Consider the following 20,653-nt stretch of genomic DNA (forward strand, 5'->3'; position numbering starts at 1 on the left):
AGTGCGTTGGAGCCTGCAGTCCTGCCTCCTCGCAGCTCCGGCCAGCGTGTTCCGGATCTGAACCGAACTTCCCGCCCCGACCACGCCTGCACGCTCCTCAGTGGGTCTCCTCCCCAGCTGGCGCAGCAGTGCAGGGCAGAGCCAAGTCCTGCAGCTCCCAACGCCAAGGCGCCCCCTGGTGACTGCCCTGGGGAGCGGCAAGCTGACCCCCAGAGACAGCAAAGTGCGAGCTTTGGGGTGGGCCGTGGACACAGCTCTTGGACATGGATTAGCGTTCTCAGGACCACTTGGGAATCGTTTGGGAAACAGGAGATGCAAACACCAAACACCACCAGCCGCCTCCTCTGGCTGTCCCAGCAGGCGGGAGGAGGGAGTGACCGGCCCAACAGGCCCAGCAGGCCCAGCAGGAACACCGGGAGACCGGGAGCTGCAGCTGCCCCACAGGCTGCCAGGACACCCAGGCAACTCAGGGCGAAGCTGGGAGGAGGGGAGGCAGCCGTCTGGGCACTGAGGACACCCAGCTCATGTTCTGCTTGGACAGGCCACACCCCCAGGTCCTCTGCAGCAGGAACACGGGACTAGGGGCTGCCGCTGTGTGAGTGCGAGGACGCACTGGGTCCGGCTGTGGGAGCTGCCGCTCTGCAAGGAGCCACAGGCCACAGGAGCCACGCGTGTCGCAGGGGACGGAGGCCAATGCGTCCCTGTGCCCCAGAGCTCGCAGGCCAGCGCAGCCTGCGTGAGTCCTGTGGACGAGGGGGTGAGGAGTGGAAGCTCTGCGGGGCCAGGGAAGGCGGGAGCGTGGGGGGTCGGGGGGGTTAGCAGTGGCGGCTGGAGCTGAGCCCTGCAGCCCCCCCCAGCCCACCCCAGCCCAGCCCAGCGATCGTCTCGGTGTGGATGTCTTTATTCTTAGTTGCACATGGTGAGTCTCTTGTTTACGGGCACATGGTGACATCTCACATCTGCACACCGTGTGCAGCCACCAGGCCGAGGCCACCTGCAGCAGGGTCATTTCCTTGTGTTGGGAGCCCGGGGCTCCTCTGCCCGTGGCTGATGCGTCAGCGGCTGCCAACCAGGCACCCTGGGTGCCGTGAGCAGGAGCTCCCCCACTCCAACCAGACACCGGTGCCCTGGGGCATCCTTCCACCCCCGTCCATCCCACCGGGCTGATGGGACTCGACTTTCACGGTGGGGAGAGGCAGGGAAGGGCCTCCTGCCCACACCTGGCAGCAGAGAGCAGGGGAAGGGGGCGGGGAACAGGCGCCCCTCCTGGGCCAGCAGCCCCCCGGGGCCGGCGTGTGGCACAGCAGGTTCAGCCGTCACCGGTGCACTGCCGGCGCCGTATCACAATGCTGGCTTCAGCCCTGGCCGCCCTGCTCTGCCAGTCCAGCTTCCTGCCAACTTGGGAAGGCAGCAGAGGAAGGCCCAGCACCGTCCGCCTGGGGGCCCAGATGGAGCTCTGGGCCCCGGGCTTCTGCCACCTGGGCGTGAACCTGCGTGTGGAAGATTTCCCTCTCTCTGTGTCTGCCTGCGCTTCAAATAAATGAATCCTGGAGGAGGAGGAGGAGGAGGAGGAGGAGGAGGAGGAGGAGGAGGACGGCGCAGCCCCTGTCAGCCAGGGTGGCCCCGTGTCACTCTGCACCCTGTAGCCGGGCAGTTGGAGGAAGGGCTACGGGAGGTCCCGGCTGGGTTCTGGAAAACGCTGAGTCAGCAAGGAGCCATGCACACACTGGCCCTGCGGTCCCGACCAGGAAACTGGGAGTTGCTGTCTGCACACACCGGGAGCTCAAGGTGGGATGCCCTGGGGTGGGGTCTGCCCTCCGGAGAGCATGGTTAGCAGCCGTGAGCACAGGCGGACACATCTGTCCTCCCCTGCTGTTTCTGGCTGCCTCCTGGGCAGCTTGGCCGTCCCCAGCTCCCCATCTGTGGGGACTGCTCACCTGCCGGCCCCCAGTTAGGTAGGAAGTCAGAAATGAGCTTTGTGTGTGACAAAGGCCAAGCCCTGACACCCAGGTCCAGCCCCCGCATCTCAGTCATCCCGGTAACCTCCCAGGTGCACTTCAAACATCCTACCGACTTCCAGGGGGCCCTGCCCATCCTTCCTCTAACGGGCGATGCCAGCCAGGCTCCCCCCATCTGATAACTTCGGGGGGAAACTCAGATAGCAGCTTTTTGTATTTACACCCAAAAAGCCCTTTGTTCCATGAGGAGAGGCGGGAAGGCAGGACCCATCCCCTTAAAACCCCGGCCTCAGGACTTCCGCTCAGCCCGCTGCCTCTGCTGAGCCGCCCGCCTGCCTGCCCAGTGCAGTTCACATTTAGGCCGGGTTTTTAGGGGGGTGGGTCTTGCCTTCCCTCCCCCTCTCCTTCTTCTGCTCCCAGAACAGGACTTGTTGGATGTAAATACTAAAAATTCCTATCTGAGTTTCCCCCTGAAGTTATCAGACAGGGGTGGGGGGGAGCCTGGCTGGCATCTCCCGCCTTAGAGGAAGGATGGGCAGGGCCCCCTGGAAGGTCAGGATCCGGGCGGGGCTTTGAAGTGCAGATGCTGGGCTGCTCTCTGCTGAGCACCCGGGAGGTTACCGGGATGACTGAGATGGGGGGCTGGACCTTTGTCACACACAAAGCTCATTTCTGACTTCCTACCTGACAGCATGACATGGTGCAACACGCATGACACAACATGACAAGCAGGAGACAGCACGACACAGCATGACACGGCACGACATGGCACGACACAGCATGACACGGTACAGCACACATGACATGGTGCGACATGCATGACATGCCACAGCATGGCAAGACACAGTGGGAAACAGCGTGATGGGGCATGACATGGCATGAAATAGCACAGCACGGCATCACACAACACAAGAGGACATGGTATAACAGCACGAAACAGCATGACATGACACAGCACGGCACAGCATGGCATGACACAGCGGGAAACAGCACGACACGGCATGACACAGCATGACACAGCACGACACAGCACGACACGAGGGGAGCAGCTGTTGAAGCCCCAGGCTGTGGGCGCTCCGATCCCCGAGGCAGGAGCTCTCCAGGGGCGGGGGCAGCGGGACTGCCCTTCAGGGCGGAGCTCGTGTGACCCAGCACTCAGGTTGTGTGGGGTGCACGGATTGAAACACAGCGAGACTTCCGAGTCAGAGTGGGGGTCTATAACCAGCTGGCGACTGCCCTCCCACAGAGCAGCCCGGACAGGCAGCCCCGAGTTGCAGTGGGGGGGGTTAAAGGCAGAACCTACTTTTTATCAGACATTTGATTGTGCGTGTGAGTGAGCAGAGAGCAGGCACACGGAGCGAGAAGCAGTTAGCTAATTCGCCAGGTTTTCTGTAACCCTGACGCCACCTGTGCTACCCCGTGTCCACAGCTGGGAGCGGGCAGGAGAACACAGTCTGGTGGCCTTGGCCATAACCAAGCACACAGAGGAACAGAAGCTAGGAAGGGCCGGTCACAAACTCACACTTAATGTGAAGAACGGGTCTTGCTCTAAAACAACCACGCACCACGACCTGTTGAACTCCGAGTCCCTCGTCACAGGATGTGGCCACTTCGACACCCAGTCTTTCCAGAACCTGGGCGGTTCTTCTAGAATCTGGTGGCTTTGGCTCACGTTCAGAACCAGCGTCTGTCGTGCGCCTGACCTGCGTTGGCACTGGCCAGTGACACCAGCCCGGGAGCCACACGTGGGAGCAGGACGGGGCGTCCATCCCCGTGGCCGATCACCCCCGTCGGGCCAAGCGGAGCCAGCTCCTGTGTCCGCCCGCCATCCCCGGGCGGGAGCTGGCAGGCTGCCTGGGGGCACGATGCGTGTTTGATCCTCAGTGAAGCTACATCATGGCTTCGCTGCGTCGTGGGTTATTTTGCTCCTGCGTTTATGCTTGCAATGAAATTACTGAACTCAAAGACTCTCATACAGAATGTCGCCGGAATTAATAAGAGAGGGAGAGACGGAGAGACAGGAAGAGACACTGCAGGACCCAGGCTCTCGCTCCTGCCCCTCGGCCTCCCCTCCCGCCCGGCGGCCCAGGACTGGACCCTCCCCGTGGCAGGTGCAGCGCGGCCCCTGCCTGCTCGGGGGCTGACTTTGGCCCTGTGGCTTGCCCTGGCCGCCCAAGCAAGGTGAGGTGAACGTGTGGGCTCGAGGCCAGGCCCTAAATCACCAAGCAGCTTCTCACTACTCCTGAGGGTCCCGGGGCACAGGAGGGGGACCGGGCCCCAGTGCCTGCTGGCCGGAGGCAGAGCCGTGGAGTGGAGGCCCCCTGCTATCCGGCCGCAGCCGCTGCAGCTGCACCTGCTTCAGGGTGGCGTGAGCCACGGGCTGGGCGCTGTGGATCCCACACGTGTGGAGACATGGGAGAGGCGCCGCCGGGCGGGCACCACAGAATTTCCCTAAACCGGGGGAGGTCCGAGCCCTCACGCCAAAGGGCCGAGGCAGAGGCGGGGGTGGGGGTGGGAGGGATGTCACCACACGGACACGGAGTGGCCAGATCTCCCCCCGCGCGGGCCCAGACTGGCGCGGGCGTCCCGCCTGCTGCTCCACTACAGACTTTCGTCAAACAAAGATGTTGGAGTCGGCTCTCAGCCAGGTTGGCGTCCGGCTCTGAGCGCAAACGGAGTCGCTCCCACCCGCGCACTTTCTCCAAAGACATAAACATTTATTCAATGCAATATACCACCCCCAGCAGTAACAAAATTCGCCCACGTGTAAAACCCAACTCCAAATCCCCTTCTCTGCCTTCTTCCAGTTTTTTTAAAGTGTCCTGATTGGCATTGATTTTGTGGGCTGTTTATAAGGGCAGCGGTGACTGGGGTGGGGCTGACTGAGACCTGTGACTGTGCCCGGCGACCCAGACCCCGCTTGGGACCCCGGTGCCCCTCACTGCTTCCCGCTGACGTGCGCCTGGCCGACAGCAGGTGGTGGTCAAGTATGTGAGAGACCCCCATGGAGCTCCTGGCCCCTGGCTTCAGCCCGGCCCTGCCCTGGCCGTTGCAGGCATCTGGGGAGTGAGCCAGACGGTGGAGGCGCTCTCCCTGTCCCTGAACAAATACCTTCAAATCGATAAAAATAAGTGAATAAAACACTGACAATTAGGGCTTGTTGGGTGGCAAGTGAGCCGTGGCTGGGGTGCCACGCCCCCGTCCAGACGCCTTCCGCCTGCTAACCCCTTCCCTGGCTCCCTCCTCGGCTCCCTCGGGAGGGGGCTGTGGCTGCTGCCAGGTCCCAGGGAGGGAGGTGGGGCTGAGCTGCTGATGGACCTCGTGGGCTGTGCGGCCACGCGACACAGCTGGAGAGCTGGTGGGCTGCTGTCCCCCTGTGTCCCCCACACGCATCTGACAAGGGACCATGGACCATCCGTGCCTCACGGCCACGTGTGTCCACACTTGCCGTGGTCACCTGTGTGACAGAGCCGCTCGCCCAGACCCAGGCGTCCACCTGCCGGCCCAGGCCTCTGCCTGCAGGCACTGGGAATGAATGGGCAACCCCGAGAGGCGCCTCCCTCCTAAGACGCCGGGGGTCAGAAGCAGAGACGGCACAGACGCGCCTGGCAGATGGCGATCCCGAGACGGCCGGGTCGGCCCCCGACACCCCCACACAGGAGCAGAGACTCAGGACGCACGGGGAAGCCGACCACTGCCAGGAGGAGCAGCCCAGGTGCACACCTCAGCGCCCCCTCCTACAGGGAGCACCGGGCTTTCCCAACTGGTGGAGGACGGCTCAGGTGCTTGGGCCCCTGCACCCACATGGGAGACCTGGAAGAGGCCGGCCCAGCTCCAACCACTGCAGCCATCTGGGGAGTGAACCAGCGGATGGAGGACCCCTTTCTCTCTCTCTCTCTCTCTCTCTCTCTCTCTCTCCTCTCCCTCCCCCTCTCCCTCTATGTAACTCTGACTTTCAAATAAAATAAATAAATCTTAAAACAAACACAGAAGCCAAGGAAAGGAGTGAAAGATGCGCACCCGGGTGAGGCTGAAGAAAATGCGCACCTGCAGCCGATGCGACCAAGTGTGTGAGAACCGGGGCAGCGCCACACGGCTACAGCCGGCTCGGAGCTGTCAGGAAGGCAGCCACCATGGTGGGAGCCACGGAACCGGGCCTGTCACATGACCACCACTGGCAGCGTGGAAACCGACACACAGGTTTTAAAACAGCTGTGACGATGGCGTAAAAACCATGCTTAGGAGAAAACATTTCCGAGCGCGCGCAAGGCCAGGGAAACAGTGGCTGCAGAGACCTGAGCTGGTGCCCAGTGGCTGAGCCAGTGGATATGGATCAACGTGGCTGAGCCGTGCTTCCTCCCCACGCTGGCGTGCAGATTCAGCGCCACACGTATGTACACGTGTGCCCTCCAGGGTGGAGCTGACACCCTCTGGGTCTCCAGGTGTCAGGAGATGGTGACTGTGCACAGCCACGGGTGATGGTGACTGTGACGGGCAGACGAGGCTGTAGGAGCGAGTGGCTGGGAGCAGCCTGGCCATCACCCGGCGCTGCCTGTGGCCAGACGTCCAGGGAGCGGCGGTGTAACTCCTGCCCGTGGTCCTGGCCCCTCCACACCGGCACTGCCGGGTTCTTGAATCGCACAGGTGGCTGGTGGGCAGCAGGGAGCCGTCAGCCACAGGAGGCACAGACGCAGTGGCCTCCTCTCGCTGGAGCCTGGGCAGTGCCTGACCAGTCCTGGTGGGGGGGAAGCTGCCAGACTCCCATGGGGCAAGCCCAGGGGAGGGGCTGAGTCCCCTGCCAGGACATGGGCGGCCGCACGCCCAGCCGGTGCCAAGCCTGGCAGGTGGGCTCCCGCAGAGCCCGGGAGGCCCCCACGCAGGACCATCCCCGAGAGCGCTCCGGTGGTGAGGTCCCTGCTCCGCAGCCTGAGCAGATGTCAGCCCTGTGTTACGGAAACAGCCAGGGCCGCCTGCAACTGCTAATTAGACCGAGCCTGGCCCCTCCCCCGCGCCACCCTGCTCCAGACAACTGCGCCAGCCCCGCCTCCCGCTCCCTCTTTGTGGTGTGGCGTGGGAAACAGCGCCACGAGGGGCCCGCCCTCCCCTCCCAGACACAACAGCCCCATCTCCGCGCCAGCCCCACCCCAGGCCCTGTTTTGCTTCCCAGGCATCGAGGAAGCCGAGGGAGCCAAGCAGGGCACGGGAAGACAGTTTGGAGCAACCCCGGGTAGCGTCCTGGGTAGCTGTGACAGGAAGGATGGGTCCACCCCTGCAGGACCAGGGCATCCCAGGCCCCGCCTCCACCCCTGCAGGACCAGGGCATCCCAGGCCCCGCCTCCTCCTCCTGCTTCCTGCCTGCACGGTCAGCTCCGGGTCACTGCGGTTTAGGCAGCCCCAGGTGACCGGCACCCTGCACACTCTCCCTGGACACGAGGCCCGTGTGCAGGGGGACGTCCCACGGAATGGGAGCGTGTCCCTCCCGGGAAGCCTCTGCTTCCGCATGCGCAGCTCTTCCGGACACACAAGGAGACGCTGGAAAGGAGCCACGTTTTGGATTCACGTGGCTCTGAGGTACCAGACCGAGGCGTCATCTCCTGGCAGGGGAGGGTGCAGGCGGAGGGGTTGGAGGGTGAACTGTAGCCAGGGCAATGCACGGGGAGCCCAGCAGGGGGAGACAGAGCTCCTGGGGACCAGGGCAGAGGGGCGCCCACAGCCGGTGTGGCTGATTTGGGAACAGCAGGCAGGTGCACGGTGGGTCACCATGATGACTGACAGGCAGCTCTGGTGGCAGGCGTGTGTGACGTGGGCCAGCCAGTAGAATGAACAGAGCTGTCGTGGCCTGCAGGCTGACCCCTGTCGATGAGGGCCTGGCCTACTGGCCACTGGCCACTGGCCTACTGTCCACTTTGACGCCCAGCCTGGCACCCGAGCACCCGGGCACCAAGTCACAGCCATGGTGCTTCCGGGACGTCCGTCTTCCGACTGCTGCCCTCCTAGCCCCCACGATGCCCCCGGCCCAGGTCTGGGGAGCAGGCACGCGGCTCTACCCCCACCCACAGACCAGGTGATCGCTGAGCCCACGGGCTGGGCAGGGGATGTCGCGGGCTGGCGCCCGGAGAGCCCTGCGGGTACTGCCCTGGGCCTCGCCGTGCAGCTGCGCCTCGAACTCTGCTCTCAGGGTCCCGGGAGGCGGTGACATCGTCCTGGAGCGCAGGAGCCTGGGGGCTTCCCTCCCTCGGAACAGCTCGCTGAGGTCTTCCGTGTCTGTTGGGAGCACAGCATGGCCTGGAGAAGCCCTGGGCTCTTCATGCTGTGGGGGTGACCACAGGGAGGCGGGGCCGGCTTCCCTGTCGCCCCGCCCGTGGTTACTCTCTGTTGGCCCTGTCTCCCCGCCTCCACTTCCCCATGCTGAGCTCGGCTGTGGCCAGCGGCTCCAGAGGCCAGCACAAGGCACCTCCTGCAGGTCCCGTCGGGCACATGCACCATCGCTTCTCCGCAAAGCCTGGGTTTTCCTCGTGTCCCCTCGTCCCGCACGGGCAGGACAGGGGCCTGTGACCACACAGAGGTTGTCCTAGGCAGGAAGTCCCCACCGTGTCACCACAGCACAGATGACCCAAGTCCCCAAAGAGGCCCCACGGATTCCAGGAAGTTCCCACCACCCCCGACAGCCAGAAAACCAGAGACGGGGAGGGGAGTGGGTCAAGGCGGGTGGGCAGGTTCCATATCCAACACAGTCTGTGCCACCTGCAGGTGAGAGACAGGGCTGGGCTGTGGGCTCTGTGCACACCACAGAGACGGGGCTGGGCTGTGGGCTCCGTGCACACCACAGAGACGGGGCTGGGCTGTGGGCTCCATGCACACCACAGAGACACGGCTGGGCTGTGGGCTCCGTGCACACCACAGAGACGGGGCTGGGCTGTGGGCTCCGTGCACACCACAGAGACGGGGCTGGGCTGTGGGCTCCGTGCACACCACAGAGACACGGCTGGGCTGTGGGCTCCGTGCACACCACAGAGACAGGACTGAGCTGTGGGCTCCGTGCACACCGCAGAGACACGGCTGGGCTGTGGGCTCCGTGCACACCACAGAGACACGGCTGGGTGAGAGACGGGGCTGGGCTGCAGGGCACAGTCTGTGCCCCCTGCAGGTGAGAGGGTGGGGGTCTGCGTGGCTCGGGGTGGGGACATCCGGCCCCAGGGCTGACTAAGGCCTGCACAATCACCTGGCAGGGCCCTGCCAGGACAACCACAGCCGGGATTCAAAGTTGAGCCCACCTGGAGGAGGCTAAGTGGTAACTGTGCACCACTGCGAGTGATGCTGCAAATGCCCTTATTGTCCTTGGCAGAAAGAGGTGCCCAACCCTGCCTGCCCGGACCTCCCACAGCAGGAAGGGGCGGGGGCTGGGTGGCTGTGTATAGCAGGAAGGGGCGGGGTCTGTGTGACTGTACAGCAGGAGGGGGCGGGGTCTGTGTGACTGTACAACAGGAAGGGGCGGGGTCTGTGTGACTGTACAGCAGGAAGGGGCGGGTCTGTGTGACTGTACAGCAGGAAGGGGCGGGTCTGTGTGACTGTACAGCAGGAAGGGGCGGGGTCTGTGTGACTTTGTACAACAGGAAGGGGTGGGGTCTGTGTGACTGTACAGCAGGAAGGGGCGGGTCTGTGTGACTGTACAGCAGGAAGGGGCGGGTCTGTGTGACTTTGTACAGCAGGAAGGGGCGGGGTCTGTGTGACTTTGTACAACAGGAAGGGGCGGGGTCTGTGTGACTTTGTACAGCAGGAAGGGGCGGGGTCTGTGTGACTGTACAGCAGGAAGGGGCGGGGTCTGTGTGACTGTACAGCAGGAAGGGGCGGGCTCTGCATGGCTGTGTACAGCAGGAAGGGGCGGGGTCTATGTAACTGTACAACAGGAAAGGGCGGGATCTGTTGGTTGACTGTACAGCAGGAAGGGGCGGGGTCTGCACGGCTGGATTGTCTGCCCCAGAGCACTCTGGGGTTGTGATGCTGGAGAGCCCTGGGGGTCCCTTGGGCACAGCCACAGCACAGGCTCCTCCTAACCCAAACCGAAGGCCGTGCTGGGGACGCCCCAGGGTCAGAGCACCAGGGCCGTCTTGGGTGCAGCAGCTGGAGCCGCAGCTGTGACACAGCGTCCCACGTGGGCGCCGGCTGGAGTCCCGGCTGCTCCGCTTCCGAGCCAGCTCCCTGCTGATGAAAAAAGTTCGCACAGGACCTGGCCTCCTGTTTAAAACCAGTCAGACAGAAGTCTAACCAGCTGTGTCGTGTTGGTCATAGAAATGTCCTCTCAGCACAGCTCAGCAGAGGATGGCGACTTAGCATCTGCAGGGTCAGAGGCAGCTGGAGTCCCAGCGTGAGTGTGTGTGCGTGTGCATGTGTGCGTGCGTGTACGTGTGTAGGTGTGTGTGCGTGTGTAGGTGTGTGTGCATGTGTGTGTTTGCATGTGTGTAGGTGTGTGTGCATGTGTGTGTGCGTGTGCGTGTGCGTTTGCATGTGTGTGTGCGTGTGTAGGTGCATGTACGTGTGTAGGTGTGTGTGTGCGTGTATAGATGCATGTGTGTGTGTTTGCATGTGTGTGTGCGTGTGTAGGTGCGTGTGTGTGCGTGTGTGTAGGTGTGTATGTTGTGCGTGTGTAGGTGCATGTGTGTGCGCGTGTGTGGGTGCATGTATGTGTGTGTGCGTGTGTGTGTGCGTGCACGTGTAACTTGCGTCTTTATGTTGAAGGCAGAGTCACAGCGAGAGCCTGGGGACCCACAGTGCCTCCCTCAGGTTGTGCAGCCCCGGTTCTCTGAGGGTTCAGACGACCACACGTGTTTTGCTTCTACCCACGCGTGTGACGGGCCTGGGAGTCTAGGAGTGGCGAGTGTTTGTTCGCTGGTGGAAAATCCAAGGCAAAGCAGGGGAAATGCAGCCCTGAACAAGGAGGAAACGTCTCACACAGAGATTCGCTGCCCTCGCGCCCCGAGCCTGCTCTCGCTCCCCTCCCCCGCACTCACCTCGCAGGCGGCGGCTGTGGTTCAGCCGCAGTCAGGGCTGATGGCCGACACGTCCTGGCCCTGCGCTGGGGACAGGTGCTGAGGAGGAGGAGGGGCCCCCAGGGCGAGGGGCCCCTGGCGCCCACAGCGGTTGTTCCTCCACCTCTGGGGGCAGCTCCACAAGGGCGCGGCTCCGCGGGAAATGCAGGCGCCGCCCGGTCCCTGTGACGTCGACCAGATGTCCCCCGGTGCAGGCAGCGGCGCCCAACGCCATCTGTGATTGGAACAAGAAACAGCATTTGAAGTCGGAGGTACAAGCACATTGTGCTGTACCGTGTCATCCGTGTGGCCGTCTCATGTATTGAATTTGAAAGGCAGAGTGACAGAGATAGAGGGAGAGAGAGAGAGAGAGAGAGCTCTTCCATCCACTGGTTCACCCCCCAAATGGCCGCAATGGCTGGGGCTGGGCCAGGCCAAAGCCAGGAGCCAGGAGCTTCCTCCAGGTCTCCCACGCAGGTGCAGGGGCCCAAGGACTCGGGCCATCCTCTGCTGCTTTCCCAGGTACATCAGCAGGGAGCTGGATCAGAAGTGGAGCAGCCGGGGCTAGAACCAGCGCCCATAAGGGATGCTGGCGACATGAACACTGGCTTAACCGCTGCACCACAACGCCCACCCCATCGGTGCTTTTAGCCACGGGATGGCTGAGATGGTGGCTCTAGTCTTGCGTCCATGGCTTCAGGTAAACCCCGTGGTCTTCCTGGCTGCAGGTTTGGCTCGTCCCACTGTGGTTTTCAGAGAAAGTCCTCACTGCCCCAACGTCGGGTCTCTCGCCCCACAGATCACGGGTGGGCACTGGGCACCTGCTACAGGCGAGGGCCGCGTGTCAGTCAGCAGGGGGTCTCCGCCCTCTTCCACGGGCCCTGCTTTGGGTTAGGGGCTCGCTCGTAAAGACGTTGCCATGGTATTTCAACAGGACTCCAGAGCACCTCGGCGGCCTTTACAAAACCGGATCTCTGTGTGTCTGAGCCCTCCTTACGACTCACTGAGGGCACGTCCGGGTCTCACCAGCATCTCCAGCTGCCCGGGAAGGCCTTCCCCCCTGTCCAGGGATCGGAGCCGACCAGGAGGCCCAGGTACAGACTCCGGGGGTGGGCAGGGGGCAAGGCACACACACAGAGCACACGAGACCACGAGACCTAAAATCCCCAGCCACCCCGTCTCTCCCATGAGGAAGATAAACAATGAGTAACCTCTTGTTACAGCTCAGGTGCCGAGGGAGCAGGCCGGGTGCACAGGGCGGGGCTGTGAGCCGACAGTGCCTGAGGGGACCTGACCTGGGGGATCAAACAGGCAGTGCTGTCTTCCCCTGGGGGCCGGGGCAGCGGCCCTGGGCGCTCACTCTGCCTGTGGGGCCCTGGCTGCAGGCCGGGCCATGTGCTGGTGCTCCCGTGGTTCCGTCTGTGGCCAGTCCGAGGTGCGCAGCTCCACTGGGAAGCGGGACAGACGCTCCCTGTACTGCAAAAACAGCACATGTGTGCAAAGTCTGTGCACGCGTGTTTTTAACGTGTGGGCGTGGGCAGCGTCTTCCATGTTTGCAGCTCTCCTGTCTTGCCTGAGAGCTGAGGGCTGCCGTCCCAGGCCCCCCATGCCCTCAGCCCGGGCCGTGGGCTGCCTCGGTTGGCGTCTGGAGAACCTCTGGCCTCTGCAGGGAGGAAGCTGGGAGGAGGCCCTGGCGGGGGCCTCTCGGGGTGGACAGGGGCCTACTCTGGGACAGACCCCCGTGTGTGGGGTCACTGGGTCTGTAGGAGCCAGAGCCAACCCAGGCGCCGGCCCACAGGGCCTGGTCACTCCAGCACGCCCATGAGTGGAGCGGCTCCTTCAGTGTAGACGGCTACGAATCGCCAACCAGCAGAGCAACCCTGCAGACTTGTCCACGGCAGACTGGGCCTTGGGCGCAGGCCGTCCGCCGGCACCGTGGGACCGGCTGCACTGTGTCCCCCAGATGCTCGGAGCGTGCACCTGTTGCAGTTTGGCCCTTGGAGCTCCTGCACTGGAGGTGGCAGGGCCTCCTCCGAGGGGTGTGAGGTGAGGCCAGAGGGAGGGGAGACGGGGCCTCGCAAGAGGCAGGAAGGACAGAGCCACGGCACGCACCAGCGAGGACAGACCCACGGCGCACACCAGGAAGGACAGACCCATGGCACGCACCAGGGAGGACAGACCCATGGCACGCACCAGGAAGGACAGACCCACGGCGCACACCAGGGAGGACAGACCCGCGGCGAGCACCAGGGAGGACAGACCCACGGCGCACACCAGGAAGGACAGACCCACGGCCCACACCAGGAAGGACAGACCCATGGCACGCACCAGGGAGGACAGACCCACGGCCCACACCAGGGAGGACAGACCCACGGCGAGCACCAGGGAGGACAGACCCACGGCCCACACCAGGGAGGACAGACCCACGGCGAGCACCAGGGAGGACAGACCCACGGCGAGCACCAGGGAGGACAGACCCATGGCCCACACCAGGGAGGACAGACCCACGGCGCACACCAGGGAGGACAGACCCACGGCGAGCACCAGGGAGGACAGACCCGCGGCGAGCACCAGGGAGGACAGACCCACGGCGCACACCAGGGAGGACAGACCCACGGCGAGCACCAGGAAGGACAGACCCGCGGCACGCACCAGGGCTGCACAGGGGGCCCAGAGCACTGGCCTGCGAGGACAGAGACCCCACAGGGCAGGAAGGAAGCCGCCTCCCTGGGCTCTGCTGGGAGCAGCCCTGGGGCCCTGGCTCTCTGTCCCCGGGGTCCAAGGCCCCCCTGCACCAGGCCGGCCCCTGGGGCCAGCAGGTGCACATCTGTCCTCGTGGCCAGCCTGCCCAGGAAGCCACTGCGGGGCCCGGGAACGCAGCCTCTCAGCCCTCAGCCCATCCGTCCTGGGAGAGACGGCCATGCCGGCACAGCCTCGGTTCCATCCTGCCTGGCCCACGCTGTCCTGCCCAGTGCCGACGCTGGAGTTTCAAAATTGATGCCCGAGCCCTGCATGGCTTTCAAAATCCCAAACACGTTTCCATGCAGGTTCGTAAGAGCGGAGTACGGAACACATCTCACTCTGCGGTGAGCCTGCCAAAGGACAAGCTTTTTAAAAAGTGCTGCAGGCCACGCCCAAAGGAACCATGCGGTACCGGGGACAGGTGAACGGTGTGGCTGTGGAGTGAGCTGTGGTGGTGCCACTGAACCACGAGTAGGTGCAGGGTGGCAAGGTGTCGCTGGGATTCTGCGTCACCGAGGGCCAGGCGCACGGCTGTGAGGTTTCACAGACTCAGAGATCCGCGGAGGCCTGTGTCAGAGACCTGGGCAGCCCCCGGGGACCAGGAACGCAGGAAGTGGGACTTCTCTCATCTCCTTGAAGCATTGCGTCTGGGACATGGGGTCTCCGAAGACCAGGCAAGCCTCCCATCCCCCCGGGCTGGGGGTTGTGCCCTGGCTGCTCTGAGACGTGGGCACATGATGGGAAAACCACGTTGGTGGAGACCGAGCCTCCAGCATGCCTTGTGTGGTCTCACCATGCGGGGACCACGCCTCCCACACGGGAACACTCGGACACATCACAGCTACTGCGTGACACCGACTGCCTCCTCTCTGTGGGACACTGTCTCCTCTCTCTGTGGGACACTCTCTCTGTGACACTGTCTCTCTCTGTGGGACACTGTCTGCTCTCTGTGGGACACTGTCTCCTCTCTGTGGGACACTGTCTCTCTCTGTGGGACACTGTCTCTGTGACACTGTCTGCTCTCTCTGTGGCACTGTCTCTCTCTGTGGGACACTGTCTCTCTCTTTGGGACACTGTCTCTCTCTGTGGCACACTGTCTCTCTCTGTGGGACACTGCTCTCTCTGTGGGACACTGTCTCCTCTCTGTGGGACACTGTCTCCTCTCTGTGGGACACTGTCTCTCTCTGTGGGACACTGTCTCCTCTCTGTGGGACACTGTCTCTCTCTGTGGGACACTGTCTCCTCTCTGTGGCACTGTCTGCTCTCTGTGGGACACTGTCTCTCTCTGTGGGACACTGTCTCTCTCTGTGGCACTGTCTCTCTCTGTGGGACACTGTCTCTCTCTGTGGGACACTGTCTCTCTCTGTGGCACACTGTCTCTCTCTGTGGGACACTGTCTCCTCTCTGTGGGACACTGTCTCTCTCTGTGGGACACTGTCTCCTCTCTGTGGGACACTGTCTCTCTCTGTGGGACACTGTCTCCTCTCTGTGGCACTGTCTCTCTCTGTGGGACACTGTCTGCTCTCTGTGGGACACTGTCTCCTCTCTGTGGCACTGTCTCTCTCTGTGGGACACTGTCTCTGTGACACTGTCTGCTCTCTCTGTGGCACTGTCTCTCTCTGTGGGACACTGTCTCTGTGACACTGTCTGCTCTCTCTGTGGCACTGTCTCTCTCTGTGGGACACTGTCTCCTCTCTGTGGGACACTGTCTCTCTCTGTGGGACACTGCTCTCTCTGTGGGACACTGCTCTCCCTGTGGGACACTGTCTCTCTCTGTGGGACACTGTCTCCTCTCTGTGGCACTGTCTGCTCTCTGTGGGACACTGTCTCTCTCTGTGGGACACTGTCTGCTCTCTCTGTAGGACACTGTCTCTCTCTGTGGCACTATCTCTCTCTCTGTGGGACACTGTCTGCTCTCTGTGGGACACTGTCTCTGTGACACTGTCTGCTCTCTCTGTGGCACTGTCTCTCTCTGTGGGACACTGTCTCTCTCTTTGGGACACTGTCTCTCTCTGTGGGACACTGTCTGCTCTCTCTGTGGGACACTGTCTCCTCTCTGTGGGACACTGTCTCTCTCTGTGGCACTGTCTCTCTCTGTGGGACACTGTCTGCTCTCTGTGGCACTGTCTCCTCTCTGTGGGACACTGTCTCTCTGTGGGACACTGTCTCTCTCTGTGGGACACTGTCTCTCTCTGTGGGACACTGTCTGCTCTCTCTGTGTGACGCTGTCTCCTCTCTGTTCCACTGTCTCTCTCTGTGGCACTGTCTCCTCTCTGTGGGACACTGTCTCCTCTCTGTGGCACTGTCTCCTCTCTGTGGCACTGTCTCCTCTCTGTGGGACACTGTCTCTCTCTGTGGGACACTGTCTCCTCTCTCTTTGGGACACTGTCTGCTCTCTCTGTGGGACACTGTCTGCTCTCTCTGTGGGACAATGTCTCCTCTCTGTGGGACACTGTCTCTCTCTGTGGGACACTGCTCTCTCTGTGGGACACTGTCTGCTCTCTCTGTGGGACACTGCCTCCTCTCTATGGGACACTGTCTCTCTCTATGGGACAATGTCTCCTCTCTGTGGGACACTGTCTCTCTCTGAGTGACACTGTCTCTCTCTGAGTGACACTGTCTCTCTCTGTGGCACACTGTCTGCTCTCTCTTTGGGACACTGTCTGCTCTCTCTGTGGGACACTGTCTGCTCTCTCTGTGGGACAATGTCTCCTCTCTGTGGGACACTGTCTCTCTCTGTGGGACACTGCTCTCTCTGTGGGACACTGTCTGCTCTCTCTGTGGGACACTGCCTCCTCTCTATGGGACACTGTCTCTCTCTATGGGACAATGTCTCCTCTCTGTGGGACACTGTCTCTCTCTGAGTGACACTGTCTCTCTCTGAGTGACACTGTCTCTCTCTGTGGGACACTGTCTGCTCTCTCTGTGGGACACTGTCTGCTCTCTCTGTGGGACACTGCCTCCTCTCTATGGGACACTGTCTCTCTCTATGGGACAATGTCTCCTCTCTGTGGGACACTGTCTCTCTCTGTAGGACACTGTCTGCTCTCTCTGTGGCACTCTCTCTGTGGCACACTGTCTCTCTCTATGGGACACTGTCTCCTCTCTGTGGGACACTGTCTCTCTCTGTGGGACACTGTCTCCTCTCTGTGGCACTGTCTCTCTCTGTGGGACACTGTCTGCTCTCTGTGGGACACTGTCTCCTCTCTGTGGCACTGTCTCTCTCTGTGGGACACTGTCTCTGTGACACTGTCTGCTCTCTCTGTGGCACTGTCTCTCTCTGTGGGACACTGTCTCTGTGACACTGTCTGCTCTCTCTGTGGCACTGTCTCTCTCTGTGGGACACTGTCTCCTCTCTGTGGGACACTGTCTCTCTCTGTGGGACACTGCTCTCTCTGTGGGACACTGCTCTCCCTGTGGGACACTGTCTCTCTCTGTGGGACACTGTCTCCTCTCTGTGGCACTGTCTGCTCTCTGTGGGACACTGTCTCTCTCTGTGGGACACTGTCTGCTCTCTCTGTAGGACACTGTCTCTCTCTGTGGCACTATCTCTCTCTCTGTGGGACACTGTCTGCTCTCTGTGGGACACTGTCTCTGTGACACTGTCTGCTCTCTCTGTGGCACTGTCTCTCTCTGTGGGACACTGTCTCTCTCTTTGGGACACTGTCTCTCTCTGTGGGACACTGTCTGCTCTCTCTGTGGGACACTGTCTCCTCTCTGTGGGACACTGTCTCTCTCTGTGGCACTGTCTCTCTCTGTGGGACACTGTCTGCTCTCTGTGGCACTGTCTCCTCTCTGTGGGACACTGTCTCTCTGTGGGACACTGTCTCTCTCTGTGGGACACTGTCTCTCTCTGTGGGACACTGTCTGCTCTCTCTGTGTGACGCTGTCTCCTCTCTGTTCCACTGTCTCTCTCTGTGGCACTGTCTCCTCTCTGTGGGACACTGTCTCCTCTCTGTGGCACTGTCTCCTCTCTGTGGCACTGTCTCCTCTCTGTGGGACACTGTCTCTCTCTGTGGGACACTGTCTCCTCTCTCTTTGGGACACTGTCTGCTCTCTCTGTGGGACACTGTCTGCTCTCTCTGTGGGACAATGTCTCCTCTCTGTGGGACACTGTCTCTCTCTGTGGGACACTGCTCTCTCTGTGGGACACTGTCTGCTCTCTCTGTGGGACACTGCCTCCTCTCTATGGGACACTGTCTCTCTCTATGGGACAATGTCTCCTCTCTGTGGGACACTGTCTCTCTCTGAGTGACACTGTCTCTCTCTGAGTGACACTGTCTCTCTCTGTGGCACACTGTCTGCTCTCTCTTTGGGACACTGTCTGCTCTCTCTGTGGGACACTGTCTGCTCTCTCTGTGGGACAATGTCTCCTCTCTGTGGGACACTGTCTCTCTCTGTGGGACACTGCTCTCTCTGTGGGACACTGTCTGCTCTCTCTGTGGGACACTGCCTCCTCTCTATGGGACACTGTCTCTCTCTATGGGACAATGTCTCCTCTCTGTGGGACACTGTCTCTCTCTGAGTGACACTGTCTCTCTCTGAGTGACACTGTCTCTCTCTGTGGGACACTGTCTGCTCTCTCTGTGGGACACTGTCTGCTCTCTCTGTGGGACACTGCCTCCTCTCTATGGGACACTGTCTCTCTCTATGGGACAATGTCTCCTCTCTGTGGGACACTGTCTCTCTCTGTAGGACACTGTCTGCTCTCTCTGTGGCACTGTCTCTCTCTGTGGCACACTGTCTCTCTCTATGGGACAATGTCTCCTCTCTGTGGGACACTGTCTCTCTCTGTGGGACACTGTCTGCTCTCTCTCTGTGACACTGTCTCTCTCTGTGGGACACTGTCTCTCTCTGTGGCACACTGTCTCTCTCTGTGGGACACTGTCTGCTCTCTCTGTGGGACACTGTCTCCTCTCTGTGGGACACTGTCTCTCTCTGTGGCACTGTCTCTCTCTGTGGGACACTGTCTGCTCTCTGTGGCACTGTCTCCTCTCTGTGGGACACTGTCTCTCTCTGTGGGACACTGTCTGCTCTCTCTGTGTGACGCTGTCTCCTCTCTGTTCCACTGTCTCTCTCTGTGGCACTGTCTCCTCTCTGTGGGACACTGCCTCCTCTCTCTGTGACACTTTCTCCTCTCTGTGGGACACTGTCTCCTCTCTGTGGCACTGTCTCCTCTCTGTGGCACTGTCTCCTCTCTGTGGGACACTGTCTCTCTCTGTGGGACACTGTCTCTCTCTGTGGCACACTGTCTGCTCTCTCTTTGGGACACTGTCTGCTCTCTCTGTGGGACACTGTCTGCTCTCTCTGTGGGACACTGCCTCCTCTCTATGGGACACTGTCTCTCTCTATGGGACAATGTCTCCTCTCTGTGGGACACTGCCTCTCTCTGTGGGACACTGTCTGCTCTCTCTGTGGGACACTGTCTCTCTCTTTGGGACACTGCCTCCTCTCTGTGGCACTGTCTGCTCTCTCTGTGGGACACTGTCTCCTCTCTGTTCCACTGTCTCCTCTCTGTGTGACGCTGTCTCCTCTCTCTGTGGGACACTGTCTCCTCTCTCTGTGGCACTGTCTCTCTCTGTGGGACACTGTCTCCTCTCTCTGTGGCACTGTCTCCTCTCTGTGACACTGCCTCCTCTCTGTGTGACGCTGTCTCCTCTCTGTGGCACTGTCTCTCTGTGTGACTCTGTCTCCTCTCTGTGACACTGCCTCCTCTCTGTGTGACGCTGTCTCCTCTCTGTGGCACTGTCTCCTCTCTGTGACACTGTCTCTCTGTGGGACACTGTCTCTCTCTGTGGGACACTGTCTCTCTCTGTGGGACACTGCCTCCTCTCTGTGTGACGCTGTCTCCTCTCTGTGGCACTCACGGCCGCCTCTGTGACTTCAGCAGCGCTCACAAGCCGTGCTGTGTTAATACAGAAGCAGAGACGCTGATGGAGCACGGGGAGTCCGGCAGCAGAGCCACTCCTGGCTTGGAGCTAGAGTGAGGGGAGGGACGAGGACCGCCATGGCCTGGGGGGGGGGGGCCGCTGTCGCAGAGCCTCCAGGACTGAGGGAGAGGAACCAGTCAGGAGTACTTGTGAGACCCAGGAGCCGGGCCTGGAGCAGGCGCAGTCTCAGAGAGCGTGGAGCCCACCACGGCTGCTCAGAGCCCCCCAGGGAGCTCCCCCTCCACCCTTACTCAGGGCCACATCGTGTTCGGATGCGCCAAAGAACGCCAACTCAAGGCTATCGTTAGAAAGTCTGTTAGAGCCGACCAAAGGAGCAAGGGAGTCCTAGAAAAATAAGATTATGTGGGGGCACCAGTCTCAGATAAAGGACAAATACACATACACACGTGTGAACACATATGTATGTACACCTACACGTGTGTGCATATACACCACACACCTGTGCACACATACACCACACACGTGTATACATATACCTATACACATCAGCGTGCACATACACACACATGCACATGCACCTACACACATGTGTGCGCACACACCTACATGTGTGTACACATACACCCACATTTGTGCATGTATGTATGATTATACAATGTGCCCACGCACATGTGTATATACACATACATGTCTATACACACATACACACATGTGTATACATACACTTACATAGGTGCATACACACCTACATACATGTATATGCATACACCCATACACATGTACACACGCACCCACACACGTGTACATACACACATGTGTATGCATGTACCTACACATGTGTACAAGACACCTACACATATGTGTACACATACACCTACACATGTGTGTATGGATATCTACACACATATGTATGCATGTATGATTATGCAATGTGCCCACACATGTGTATATACACATACATGTCTACACACATACACACATGTGTATACATAGACTTACATGGGTGCATGCACACCTACACACATGTATATGCATA

The sequence above is a fragment of the Lepus europaeus genome, chromosome 3 (genome assembly GCF_033115175.1).
Source record: "Lepus europaeus isolate LE1 chromosome 3, mLepTim1.pri, whole genome shotgun sequence".
NCBI classification, from domain to species: domain Eukaryota; kingdom Metazoa; phylum Chordata; class Mammalia; order Lagomorpha; family Leporidae; genus Lepus; species Lepus europaeus.